General features: G+C 35.7%; 1 protein-coding gene across 2 annotated transcripts in view; it reads left to right on the top strand.

Annotated features, from left to right (window-relative positions):
• The first annotated feature begins 304 nt into the window (after nucleotides 1-304).
• Ttc1 (Tetratricopeptide repeat domain 1) overlaps nucleotides 305-15168 on the top strand; it is a 161131-nt gene continuing 146267 nt past the window's right edge. The window contains exon 1 of one of the 2 annotated variants that reach the window (XM_090394917.1): nucleotides 305-564. The gene's annotated coding sequence lies outside the window, so the exon portion shown is untranslated. Of the gene's footprint in view, nucleotides 569-15168 lie in introns of both variants that reach the window. The other variant, XM_090394925.1, reaches the window with a different exon arrangement.

The following is a 15168-nucleotide window of genomic DNA, read 5'->3' as shown; positions in this document are numbered from 1 at the left end:
ACAGCAAAAACAAGAGAGAGTCTGGGGAAATTTTAAATTAGCGAAGTTAATTAAGAGAACATAATCCATATTTTACAGGGTGAAAATCGGCTAATTTGTGCATTAGAACAAGCACTAGTTTGCTTTTAATTGGTTCAAAATTCTTATTATTTAATAATATTTCACACTAACTAAATATTTCATAACGCGTTCCGAACTAAGTCGAAACTAATACTTGTGTATGTAAATATTCAATGTGGTTTGCTTGTAGATGGCAGTGGTGTCTGCTGCTTGATCACTCTATACTACACTTGTGTGTTAGGAAGTGTGTAATCTTTGGCTGTGTTAATAATGTAAAATATCTGAAACTCACTCTACGCTATACTTTTGTGTTACTAAATGTGTAATCTTTGATGGTGTTAATAATGTAAAAAGTTCGCTTACGGTTATTGTGTGTATTTATAAAAGATATTGATATTTACATTGTTTACAGAATTATATAACTTACAAGAAAATTGGGCATCCAAAATTAAATAGGGACATTATTTCTCGTGATCTCACGTTAGTGACAGTTCTGTAATTTTTGTAAGTAAGTTATTTCTTAGTTTTTAGGTTGTAGCTGTGCAGTTTTTGATTATACAGTTTTTGAATACTATAAGAAGTTCTGCTTATTTATTTACTATTTTAAATGTTGCATGTGGCCATAATGTATATTATGTGCTGCTTACTAGCTTTTATCACAGCTACCAGAAAAATGTTAATTATTATCGTCAGATACCTCTGGGGCACCCAGAGGGGGGACAAGGGGCCCGGGCACCCCCAAAGAAAAAGGAAAAAACACTAGAAAATTTTCCAAAGATCTTTTCCTAATGAATAAAATTCTTTTTTTTTTTTTTTATTTATGTTGTGTCGTGTCTTCTCTTTCTATACTGCTTATGAATTAGCGATCATTGCAGATGCTCAGTCATAGGTCGTATGCGATAGTGTGTATTCTCAAATCGTCTACTCAACTCTCCCCCCCACCCCACCCAAGATTAAATCCCGAGTGCGCTACTGCTCTGGAGAGTCAAGGGCTCATTGAAGAAAGCATCAGCTGTCATACTTTTTTTAAATGCATTTACAATAGATATACCCACTACTTCTACAGACAAAATGTTCCATTCACTCGCCGCTCTATGAGAGAAAAATCCCGCTCTAATTTCTTTCTTAACCACACACAAACTTAACTTCCATGGATGTCCCTTGTCCTCTCCTCACCTAATATATGATGAAAAATTTCATCACTTCAGAACTCTCAGAAGTTTGTAGATCTCTCACATCATCTCCTCTTTTTCATGTTTACTAGTGTCTGCAGTCTGTGTGTTCTTAATCTATCCCATAACCTACATTCTGTTATTCTGAAATCATCTTTTTTAACTACTCTTTGCACACCTTTTTCACAGCTTCTTTGTCCTCTCAGAACTTAGCAGACCAAACCTGTATACAATAGTCCAGGCACAGTCATTGGAAAGGCCTCGAAAAGTGGTACAAAGCGACTTCCATATCCTTGCATATCACTATCGAAAGGCTTAGGTGTTGGTGATTATTCATAATAGTGCTCTATGGTATAAACAACACCAAGAGAGGAAGAAATAAATTTATTCATTGAACTTACTAATATTTCACTGGTTTTCTATCCAGCATCTTCAGAGTGCAAATTATAACTGTGACAAGCACATAGGCACTACACTACATCATTACAAACAATCTGTTTGTAACTGACATAGAACTAATGACCTAGCATGGTGCTCTCTATGGGCTGACCTGTAATTAACTTTATTTTTACCTGACACACAGAGAGTGCCATGTTAGGACATTATTTCTGTCATATTATTGCTGTTACAAATTGAATTCTTTCTAATGAATGACAGTTTCATTGGTAATGTAAATTATTTCTTAAATACGTTTTTTATTTACATTTTTAAATAACATTTATTTTACAAAAAAAAAAGTATGTTGATCAAATTTAATCTTCTTTTTTATCACTTCAGCAGCTGCTCAGAAAGATTAGTGTGTGTATCCTGCAAAAAAAAAAAAAAGTTATGGAGTATCTACCTCTAATTGCAAAGGAATGAATGCCAATCAGTTTTCAAAAATTTTTTGGCGAGGAAAAGATGATGGTGGTCAGATATCAACTGGGGTAAATGTCTGTATATGCGGTTGCACAGTGATTAAGAATTCCCAAGTGTTCGATTGATGTCATGCTAAAGTAATGGAAGTCTGAAATTTACAATTAAAAAATAAAGATATTATCCAGATGTTGAATGGACAAAAACACACATGCATAGTAATGCATAATTAAATTTCTCACCAGAAGAATACCAGAAAGCAGAACTACATGAGTGTATATATTTATCTTATACATTAAACAGAAGTATATAGCATGTCAATTATGTATGAAGGCGGGGATTGAGAAAGAAGAAACCTATTGGCATTTTTCTATGGATTGGAGGGTCAAGTTGTTAGGAAACTCTTCATGATGAAGGCTGTTCCAGAGGACAGAGACAGGAGAAGTAAATTCAGAAGAGAAGCATGTGTGATATGATTATTAAGTGACATCTCCAAGGAGTCCAAAGACTCATTGAGGGAGGACACCTACTCTACAGCTCTCCATCTCCACCACTCAATCCACCAACTACAGCAAAAAATGTCCATGGCTGGATTCGAACCTGCAGCTTTTTTGGCTAGAGAGCAGATGTGCTAACCCGCTTGCCCAACCAGGCCGACATGCAGTTATGTCCATGCATAGTCTATGCAGTTATATCTATGGTTGGTATGCATATGTCTTCAGTTATACTGTTGGGCTGCAGCTGCTCTTGTTCTGACAAAATAAACAGAATGTGCTGGAATGATGAAGCAGTGACCATGAGTATCTGTAGAAGAGAGAGAGAGAGAGAGAACTAATAACAGTGAGATGAAGTGAAGATAAAATAAAATGGTATTTTATCCACATTATATATTAAACAGTCCTAGGTTCGATTCCCGTCGGAGACGTGAGGAGCTGAAGGATCTTCCTCAGCCATAGCCAAGTTAGCCCGTCTTGGGCGCAGGCAGTAGGGTTTTTTCTGCCAGCTTATCTGGTGTTTTTCATCCTGCAAGCAGGCAAACTGGCCCCGTGAACACAGGGATACAGCCAAGAATACCTTGAGGCATAGGAGTGATCATTCTATCCTCGTATTTCAGTTATGAAATCCAAGCATGCTTGGAAGGTTGTGGGCCTTAAAGGCCTGTTAAAGCCATTGGGATAGGAATATATTAAGCAGAAGGTTCTTTACCGTTTTTAGCAGAAAACATCAAATCAAACCTAGAGAAAGAAAAATAGTGGACATTTATTTAGCATCCATGAGACTTCTGCTGCTGCAGCATCACTGATGACAGATAACTTATATCAGGTTTATATTTTGTAACCTTTAGAAATATGCATATGCTATAGCTAGTTTCATCTGTAAGGCTTCTCCTATTATGAGACTTAACAAAGTTCATCACTGAAAACAATGATTCACAAAAACATGTAGATGCAACAATGGATAGTAATGCTGTTGCAAGGGTTTTTAAACATACAAAAGTTTCTGGAGTAGTATTCCAAGTCCTTAGTACCTTGTTTTCCACACTTCTCTGTTACTCCTGTCTCAGATCACTCCTTTTCATATTTTCCAAGTCAACGCTGAGGTCAACAAATTTCTGTCTCCAAATTGAGCTACTTTAAAAATTAATCAACTGCATTTCAAAACCATCCATATTTATCCATTAAAACATCTGCAAGTTTAATTCATCCAGTTTTATAGTGTCTTAATGGGAGGGAATTCTCTGAAGTTAACAAATCTTCGAGAGAACTGCTGAACAGTTGACAAATGACGTTTAAAAATAGTTTTGAAGACATTACATTGGCAATCTGTTTTGTCATCCTTTTGGAGATCATTGATGTATTTCTTTAGGTCTAAATCTCTCAATGTCTACATTCCTCTTAGAAACGCCTAGATTCATTTCAAATGCCTTTATGTTATCAAACACATAATCAAGAGTCTTACCAGAGCCCTGTAGTTTAAGGTTCAAGTCATTTAAATATTCACAAAAATCTGCAAAAAAAACCCCAGTTTACAAACCACATGATGTCATACATTTCTTTATAAGACATTTGTTGATTAGTTAAAAAGAGATTTATCTCATCCAGGCATTCAACAAATTGTTTCAGAACAAGACTTCAACTATGCCAACGAACATTGTTGTACATTATTAGTCCTTTGTACACCCAATTACTTCATTCAAAAGATTCTGAAATTGTCTTTTATTCAAAGCACATGCAGAAATGTAATTAACAATCTTGGTTACTGTTTGTATCACTTCTTGAAATTCCTTTAGGCCAGCTTTTGCACATAAAGTCTCCTCATAACTGGTAATTAGTTTATGGAATTAACAACGCATATAAAGTATATTAATTAAAGGTAACTTTAATAAATAACTTCTATATTTCGGCAACATCACGTTGCCATCTTCAGGAACATAAAGATATGGTATGTGCATGCAGGCACTAACAAAGGCAAATGAGGAAGAAAGCAAGAAACTAATATTGTTCCTAAAGTCCTAATGGTGCCCTCTGGCTTGCTAATTTGGTTGTCGTGGCAGTTGGGCTGAAGTTCTCAAAATGTAAGTCTCCCAAATTTGGGGTAGTTTCATGCACCCAAATTTGTTGAGGTTAGGAACGTTTTTTAGAGCTGATGATGATTCCTTGAATAATCTTTCGTATTTAAACTTTGCTGTGGTGTATTATTTTTGTTTTCTTCCAACGAATTCTATGGTGGGTATCTAAGGCATGGTCTGCCAGCCCAGAGTGGCTGTACTGGTGAAACCGGACGTAGTCTCCTCATGAATGATGCAATAAAAACCTATCAGAAGGTGTTGGATATTTATTTAATTATTTTTAAGGTGAGCCCAAGGTTGCATGCTGGCATGCCAAGGGTTCACCACCCCTGCTTTAGGGTCACTCAGTGAGATTTGGAGTGATCTTGTAGATCAGAGATTTTGGAGAAATATCCCCACATCCCTCAGTATAAGTCAGAATTGGTCTGGGTAGTGGCCCTTCCCATAATGCATAGTATTATGCGTACCTTGCATTATGGGATACTGAGTTAGTTGATATGAAGTCATTAGCCTGTATACACAAGTAGCCCAGTTGTGAAGTTACATCAAGCACAGACTTTGTTTGCCTACACTTGGATAAAGGATGAAACCAAGAATATAATTTCTTGGCATTTTAGAAACAGTGAGATGTGCGTAGCAGAGTAGAGTAGAGTGTCCTCTCACGATGAGTCCTTGGACTCCTTGGGGGTCTCATGTAATAATAATAATTTTTTACAGAAGATTAAAGATCTGTATTTGATAATGAAATTATGGTTTCGTTTGATGCAGTCTCCCTATTCACCATCATCTCACTATAAGAAACATTTCAGTTTTGAAATCTGATTGTCCTGAAGCTGTAAACTTATTTAAATTCACCATAGGCTGTTTTTTTGCAGAATAAGTTCAAACAAATTGAAGAACAGCAATGAGAAGTCCTATCTCACCTGCTGTAGCTGATTTTGAGCATTTAGAACATCAGCTCTTCCATAACATTTTTTCTGAAAACCTCGTACATGGCTTCTTTTCATTGATGATGTTTTTGCAGTCTAGTCCCACTTAGAGATAGAATTACTCTAATTTCTGGTAAAAATAATCTGTACTCTCATATCAAGTTCACTATTGAACACAGGTTTATTGAACGAATTAACATATACCCTTTTTTTTGGATAACTTAATATTTTGATATTAAAACTGAAAGGACAACCACTAGATGTTAATCTTATACAGGTCTATGCTCCTGCTGCTGACGAGTGATACTGAGATCGAAGAATTTTATGATCAATTAAAAGAACTAATGAAAAAAACAAAATAATATCATAATGGGTGATTTCAATGCTAAAGTTGCGAAAGGTAGAAGTGGAGGTGTAGTTGGCGAACATGGACTTTGCACAAGAAATGAAAGAGGTGACCATCTTATTCAATTCTGCCAGGAAGACGAGCTAATAATCACAAATACATGGTTAAGCTATCACCCCAAAGATTGTATACTTGGCGATCACCACAGGAGAATAATGGGAATATAGTCAGAAACCAAATTGATTACTTGCTAATTAATCAATGATTTCAAAGTTCTATAAAGAGTACAAAAACATATCCTAGTGCAGATATTGCTTCTGATCATAACCTACTGGTGGCAGAGTTACAACTTAGACTGAAAGCTATACTTAAGAAACATCAACAAAAAAGGTTTGATTTGGGAAAATTAAAAAACACAGAGATAAGAAGCAAATTGAGTCAAGATCTGAATCAAGAGCTAGCACTTATCAAGAATGATGACATCATGAGGTTGATGAATCATGGGACAAATTAAAATCTGTGTTCATATAGAAATGTACCAATACCTTATGTCCTAATAGAGCAGTAAAAAAGAAAGATTGGATGATTGATGAAATTCTTTCTCTCATAGATCAACGCAGATCATATAAAAAATCATAATCCAACAAAATATAAAGAGGTTCAGAAAATTATTAAACACAAGATCAAGGAAGCAAAAGAAATCTGGATGAATGAAAAATGTAAAGAAATTCTACAGGAAAAGCATGACGATTTTAATCTACACAAAAAACCGAAAGAGACCTCGGGTATACGTAAGAAAAAACAATTCTCTATCCTTCGAAACAAAAAGGGAGAAATTATATCCGAAAAGGATGACAAAATACAAGAATGGGTGAAATATATAGAAGAACTCTTTACTGATAACAGACAGAATCCAGAAAATACTTATGAACATATGGAAGGTCGATGCTTTCTAAGATAAGAGGGGGAATGTGCACTAAACTCAGCTAAAAATGGTAAAGCCCTAGACTCAGATAGAATACCACCAGAAATAATAAAGTTATTAGAAGGTGACAACATTAATATATTAGTAAAGCTATTTAATAAGATCTACGATATAAGCATAATCCCTCAAGACTGGTTACAGTCGACCTTCATCATGCTACCTAAAAAAGCAAATGCGAAAACTTGTAATGACTATAGAATGATCAGCGTGATGAGTCACGTTCTCAAAATGTTTCTGAAAATAATTCAAAAAAGAATATACAGAAAATGTGAAGACACCATCAGTGATACCCAATTCGCTTTAGAAATGGTTTGGGAACAAGAGAGGCTCTTTTCTGTTCTCAGATCTTATTCTAAAAATGTATTGACCAAAACAAGGAAATATTCATTTTGCTTCATCGACTTCGAGAAAGCATTTGACAAAAAGTCCAACATGCTAAAATGATTGCACTATTAAAAAGAATTGGATTAGATGGTAAAGACATCAGGATCATTGAAAACTTATATTGGAACCAAAAGGCATCTGTTCAAGTTGATGACATTATTACAGACTCCATTAACATCAAATGAGGAGTAAGGCAAGGATGTGTGCCATCATCTCTTCTTTTTAACGTATGCTCAGAAGCCATATTTCAAAAAGTCTTGGAAGGAAGAAAGGAAGGGATTAGTGTAAATGGTGAAATCATCAGTAACATCCAATATGCTGATGACACAGCTCTCCTGGCTGGCAATATTCAGGATCTTCAAAATCTTCTGGAACTAATGAATGAAGAGAGTGAAAAAATGGGATTAAAAATAAATATCACCAAAACTAAATTCATTGTCATAAGTAAGAAACCAATTCTTAATTCAGCACTTTCTTTAAATGGAAAACAAATAGAAAGAGTGGCAAAGTTTAAATATCTCGGATGCTGGTTAAATGAAGATTGCAATCCGGAAATGGAAATAAAAGTTAGAATTGAAATGGCAAGAAAAAAAAATTTTCTCTTGATGAAATCAACTGTGTAACCGCGGTTTAAACTTAGAGCATGCATGGTTAAATGCTATGTATGGTCTGCTGCTGTACGGTGCAGAAACTTGGACCTTAATGACATCAATAAAAAGACTTGAAGCCTTCGAGATGTGGTTATACAGACGAATGTTAAAAATCCCATGGACAGCAAAAACGTCCAATCAGGAGGTACTGGAACAAATGGAGAAAATCACGTGAACTTTTAGATACCATAAACTGCATATCTTGGTCACCTACTTCATAATGAAAAATATAAGATACTTCAATTGATTATAAAAGGGAAGATAAATGGAAGAGGACAAGGAAGATGAAGAAAATGTTGGCTGGCAGAGATCAGACAGTGGACTGGCATGAACTCTGAGAGACTGCTCAGAGTAGCTGAGAATCACTCAAAATTTGCCAAGGTGGTCGCCAACCTTTGATAGGAGATGGTACTCAAAGAAGAAGAATATTTTGAAATCCTATAATCGTGTTGAATTTTCAGTTTATCAAAATGACCAGAAATGGAAATAAAAGTTAGAATTGAAATGGCAAGAAAAAAAATTTTCTCTTGATGAAATCAACACTGTGTAACCGCAATTTAAACTTAGAGCACACATGGTTAAATGCTATGCCAGTAATGGTCAGATACTGAGCATATCTGACCATTACTAGCAGATACACTCAGTCATCTTCACACCATATTCATCACAGAAGATAGGCATTGTCAAGTCTTGTACATAGAGCTCATGCATTCTGTTTACATTCTCCTTTTCTTAATTATTTAAATCAAATTAAATAAGATTAATTTAATTTGATTTAATTTAATAAGGCACTGTTGGTTACTACAGTGCCTTCATTTGAAGTCACTTGTGTTGTTGTAACCAACCTTTGAAGTGCCTGTTGGTTACAACAACACTGCAGTTCAGAAAATTATTGATAGTCATCATCTGTCAACCAGACTGCATTCCAGTGTGAAAAGAATTTCAATACTCTGCCTTAAAGGAAAGGCTGAACAAATGGAGGATTCTTGGCAAATTCAATCTGTATGCTTCCCTTCAAACCATCTTGGAAACTGTCTTCTTTCTTATCATCCACACAGGATAGATTACCATCCCTCTCTCTCTCTCTCTACCAGGTGTCTATGAAATATCCTGTTCATGTCATTTTTGCTACTTTAGACTGACTGGCTACTCTGCTTTGATTAGAATCAAGAACATCAAGACTGTATCGCAATTTTGGAATCCACATTGGCCTTTTTCTTATGCCATTGACACTAGACACAGTTCTTTGGAGCCAGACAAAGGTTCTTTTTCCAGCCAGTTCAAATTTGATCTCTTTTTCCTTGAAACACCATGAAATTGTCTGAACCTTAATCACAGTATGCAACTCTTAGAGTTTTGGGAAGTGATTGCCATTAAATGTTCATCATAATTTTTTTTTTAAATTTAGGTTATTTAATTGCAGAAATCTTTACAATTGTTTCTTTGAACTCTAATCATATCAACTCAGCTGTGACTGAGACATGATCTAAGGCACATGCTATGTGACTCATCTTATGATTCATATTTTGAATGTAGTTGCTTACTGTCTTTCTTCCTGGCGATGTCTGTTACACTGCATGAAATGTATCAAAATTGTTAAAATAGAATTCTGCATTTTTTCTACATGTGTAAGCCATATAAGTATCTAGAAATATGTCTAGTACATGTGTTCCCTTAAAACATTTGATTCTTGATATACTAATTGGTCTGTAATTTGCTACCTCTGTCTTGAAGCTATCTATGGAACTATATTAACCAATATTTCTATTCCCCTGGAACTTTGCCAGAGCTGGAACTTACATTAAACAACTTTGTCAGAGGTGCTAGCAATTTTCTTGCATATTCTTGTAGCACATGGGCTGGGCTCAGGCCTGGCTGGTGGCATGTACAATATACACAGGTGCCGCAGAAGAAAAGGCACCTAAAAGATGTCATAAAATATGAGATAAGTGTTTAAACGAACAACGAATCGTACATATTATATAATTATGAATGTACGTCATCTTCCGTTCGGTCCCCTTCAGATCTTCCCGGAAACAAACAAATAAATTCTGTATTCTGGACCCGATTATATCACTGTAATTTTTGATTAAAATTTACGAAAATATACCTAAAATAGTTCTTTATTTTTTGATGTATCATAAATCAACTTATGATTAATTGTTGAGTTCCGTGTAACGGCCGTATCCTCATTTTAATCGGATCAGATGCATGTGGTCCGGTCCTAAAAGTCGACTTACTACTGATAACTCATTCTTCTCGACATTCGAGCCTGTTATATTAGTGGGCTGTTAGGGTGGCGTCAGTGACACAAAATAATCGGCGAACTCTCGAGTCCAATGCGAAACATTCTTGTAAAATTTTCTTATCTATTTTCGTTGAATCTTCAAAATTAATTTATTTGTTAATGCAAAATTAATATAAAGAATATTTGAATAAATCTCTTAATTTTATATTACTATTTTATATTATTTTGAAAATTTATATAACTTGAAAAAAAATTTGTATAACCAGGACTAATCCGTAGGCAACATTATACTGTAAAGCGGTTTTCATTTGTTTTTCATTTCCTGTTCATTTTATTCACACTTTATTCAAAAAAAAAACTTTTTTGGAATGTCGGCGAACATTAATCGCACACACAAGAAAAATACTGTGCGCCTGTCCTGGCTGGGCTGACCTACCATCCAGTCCCACTGCTGGTTCACACTGATATTTTTCAATATGCTGAGCGACTTCAGTTCATCCGCCTCAGTTCTCACATCAGTCTGACTCAGCATCTATAGAATCTCCATCTTGGTATTGCATATTAAACACTTAGTGACTCAACTATTTCTTTTGTTTGTCAGTTCCTATTATCAGTATTGATATCCTTCCTATAATCATTTTTCCTACTACTCGCTACATAGAGAAACAAAACTCTTTTGGATTTACTTTGGTCTGCTTAGCAGATTTTCTCTTATCTGATTTAGCCAAACAGTCCCTGATCACTTCCCATGCATTGTTGACATTTTTTCCTTGTATCTTCTTAAGCCATGGCACTCCTTCAAGCTACCTCCCGAGTCTGTCATAATTACCACCTTTGTAGTTTAACATAAACCTTTTCTTGACAGAGAATTCCAGAGAAATGTTTAGTAACTTCCCTAGAACAATTCATGGGTCATTTTCCCCAGTCAGAGGCAGAGTGTCTACTGGGTTTATGGATATGTCTTCTGATGCTGTTATCACTTCAAGCACCCTCAAACCCCTTGTCACCATGATAAGGGGTTTGTCTCCTCCATGACATGTTGTTTTGGGTAATTTTCCTTAGTAACTGTGTAAATTGCATTTTCATCATATGCCCTTTCGTGTAGAGTTGTAATTAACCTTTCTTGTGCAAGGTTTTCTTTTTGGGCTCCTTAAATTTTTTTTTTTTTTTTTTTATGGAACAAAGTGGTTGCAAAGCTTTGTTTACCTAAAAGTCTGAACCTTTCTTAGTCTCTGTTGGTCTCTGCCAAGTTTGTGTTCTGTCATCTTTCCTTTTCATAATATTTATCTACTGGATTGATAGGCATAGCCAAAGCAGTGAATGTGTCAGAATTGGAAGATGTAGCATTGGACGTCTGCTTTTTGCAGATGACCTAGTTCTGCTTAGCTCTTCCACAGATGACCTCCAGCAGAACCTGGATAGTTCGTAACTGTTTGTGCAGAAGCTGGGATGAAGATCAGTGTGGCCAAAACGGAAACATTTGTGGTCTCAAGACAACCATGCCAGTGCACTCTACATGCGAGTGGAGTCCCACTGAGGCAGGTGGAGAAGTTTAAATATCTTGGGGCCATATTCACGAGTGATGGAAAGTGAGACATAGAGCTAGATACTTGAATCGGCTCAACAAGTGCAATATTGTCGAGCTTGGTCATTCGGTAGTATTGAAGCTGGAGTTGAGCCAAAAAGCAAAGTTGGCTGTCTTCAGTATAGTCCCCCATCCTCCACCTATGATCATTACAAGCAGCTGAAATGAGGTTCCTTCAAGGGGTTGCGAGGCTGACAGGACTCGACAGAGTCAGAAACTCCGCAATTCAGGAAATCCTCAATATTCAACCTCTGCTTCTCCATGTTGAGAGATCATAGTTACGATGGTACAGGCACCTGGTCAGAATGCCACAAAAGAGGCTCCCCCAGCAGGCCCTCTTTGCCAAGCCAGTTGGGAGGCCACGTGGAAGGCCAAGGACTCGCTGGATAGATTATATACAAAACCTTGGGTGGACATGTCTGGGAGTCCCACCAGAACACCTGAGCTTGGTGGCAGAGGATTGTGACCATTGGAAGTCCCTCCTGCAGTTGCAGCCCCCACAATCCAATTAGGAAAGGTGAGCCTTGAAGATGGATGGAAATAAAGAATAATGAAAATACAGTATAACAGTCAAGTTAGTTAATAAAATTTATATATTTTTTAATGTTTTTATACATTCATTAATATTTCATTAATATTTTCAGCAAATTCTACAATTACATTTTGTGTTCTGTTGAAATTATGGAAAGATTGGCTAATTGTTCTTGTTCAATAAATAGTCAATCAAATAATTTTAATTAAAATTAATTTGTTCATTTGAACTTATTTTACAAAACCACAATCGCATATCAGACTACTTAAAAAAAGAACAGTTGCCAGTTGTCATCATAATTGGTTACATAGTGGCTTTGTTTACCTAAAAGTCAGCATAAACATTTGCTCCCATTACCCTGATCAGAGCATGGAAGTGAATTTGGAAATTTGAAAATATAATATAATTTGAACTATTTTCTCTACTATGTTTGAATAAATAATTGATTAAAATGTGAATAAAATAACATTATTTACATATGTTGTATATTCTACTATAGAATATTTTTGATGAGTTCAACGGATCAGCCTACAATTTTATGCAGAAGGTGACAACTTTTTTTCCGATTGTGTTGTTCATTGTCCTCCCTTCCTCATTCCCATCATCCTGGAACAGTGCCTGTGCATCTGTATACTTAGAGCTCTGCTTTCCTCCCTCCGCTATACATCCCCATAATTAAAAGTACCCCATAATAATTGGCTTGTCCTACATGCATTGTGCTGACTTGCTGATGCATGGCATTCAGTATATATCCCATAGTTGAAGTCACCTATAATAATTGCTCAGTCTGTCTACATTCATTGTACTGATATGCTGACATATGGCATCCACATTTTTCTGTCAATGCCATGACAATAGTCTCAAATGAACCATTTCCCTCAGACCTAAAATTCTTAACTTCTGTTTTTGTTGGTTGAAGTTCTTCAAGTATCATCATTAATACCCCTTCTCCTGTCATATTCCCTTCCTTCTCCCTGAAAGTAAAATACCCTGACATTTTATACCTTTCACTGCATCATTTTCTGTCTACCAGGTCTTGCTGATGCCAGTAATTTTTGTCCAAGTTGAGCTGACCAATGCCCAAAACTCTTCTATTTTATTTCAGATACTTCTGGCATTCATGTACATTCGTCTCCTTATGTCCTTCAGGAATCAAACCTTTCAAACTCTTCTGTGTGAGTATTGTTCAATAGCCACTTGTATTTTGAGGGCCATTTGGGGATAACATATCGTAAGTGACTTGAGACAAAACCTCCAGCTTTATACACACACACACACGCACACACAAGCACTATAGACAGCATAAAAAACCAGAACAACCATATAGCATTAATAGAACAGACAAGAAATCTGATTAGAATCTCTCTCTATAGAATCAAGTTCTGTTGGGTGAATGTGCATACTGAGGTAGCAGGAAACGAGAAAGAGTGGATCAGCTGGCTAAAGCAGCAGCAGCAATAGCTAGAAACAAGCTACCAAAAGTACTCAAAATCTGCTATAAAAACACTTGCAGAAGAAAGAAGCCTAGACTTGTGGGAAGAAGAATGGAAAACATCAAATAACGGATAACAACAAAAGAATTCTTGTCATGTATTGAAAGCAGACTCCACCTGAAAAACATGCCTACTCTCCAGGTTAAACTATGCTACTAATGGGACATGGAAAACTAAGACACTACCTACACTGGAATCCTCATCATGCATTTGCTGTCCACCTGAATTCAACAGACTGTTGATCACATGCTTTATGACTGTCAGCTAGTGGCCAAGTGTCAAAACATGTGGCCAGAGACTTATCCAAAAGTATTACACTGAATTAATTTTGCCAATAAGATCAACTTGCAGTTGTTGTAATGTAACATAAATTACTGATGTTATACAAATTATATAGTTTAAATTTAAATATAAATATGGATATAAAGTTCAGAATATGTACATATAGGAGGTATTGGAGGAACTTATTATGAAAGTTAAAGAAGAAAGTTCTAAATATGTTCTTAAACTTAATCCCAAAAAGAAAAAAGTTATGGCAACATGTGAACTTAATAATTTTGAAGTAGATGGGGAGAAAATGGAAGCAGTTAACAATTTTGTGCTCCTAAGATCCTGAATTGATAAAGATGGTTATTATACTGAAGACGTTGGAAGAAGATTATTACTCGGAAAGAAAGCAATGACAAATTTAAGCAAGTAGCCTTGCAACAAAAATCAGAATTGTGAAAACAATGTTATTCCCTATGGTACTGTATGGATGTGAAAGTTGAACCCTGAGAAAGAGTGAAAGAAGGAAGATAGATGCATTTGAATTATGGGTTTGCAGATGCTTACTAAGAATACCATGGACTGCAAAGCAAACAAATAAATCAGTGATAGAAAGAATAAAGCGAGATTGCTCCCTCGAAGCTATGATCATCAAGCAAAAACTGTCATACTTTGGACATATTATGTGAGCAAATAACAATCTGGAGAAGATGATGATGCTTGCTGATGATGGAAGTAGGAGAAGAGGAAGACCAAGAATTAGATGGAGTTAAAGAAGCAACTGGAATGCACTTAGAAATTCTGAAAGATATGGCCAGGGACAGATCTGAATGGAGAATGCATTTCATAGAATCACCACTAGTTGGAAACAACTCGATGGAACATAACAACAAACAAAGTATGAATATTGATATAAAATTATAAATGTTAATCAGTACTTGTAATGATAATAAGTTAATAAATACTTTCATACTTATAAGTATGAAATGGGAGGAAAGTAGAAAAAAAAAATCTAGTGTTGAATTCTGAAACAGTTGTAAAACAATAATTAACAGTGCTAAGTCTCATTTTGAAATATAGTAAATGTAGAAAT

This window comes from Typopeltis vanoorti, chromosome 1, assembly GCF_054136105.1.
Source record: "Typopeltis vanoorti isolate ZY-2024b chromosome 1, IOZ_Tvanoo_1.0, whole genome shotgun sequence".
NCBI classification, from domain to species: domain Eukaryota; kingdom Metazoa; phylum Arthropoda; class Arachnida; order Uropygi; family Thelyphonidae; genus Typopeltis; species Typopeltis vanoorti.
The sequence above is the reverse complement of the archived record's forward strand: the minus strand, read 5'-3'. Positions and strand labels throughout refer to the sequence as shown.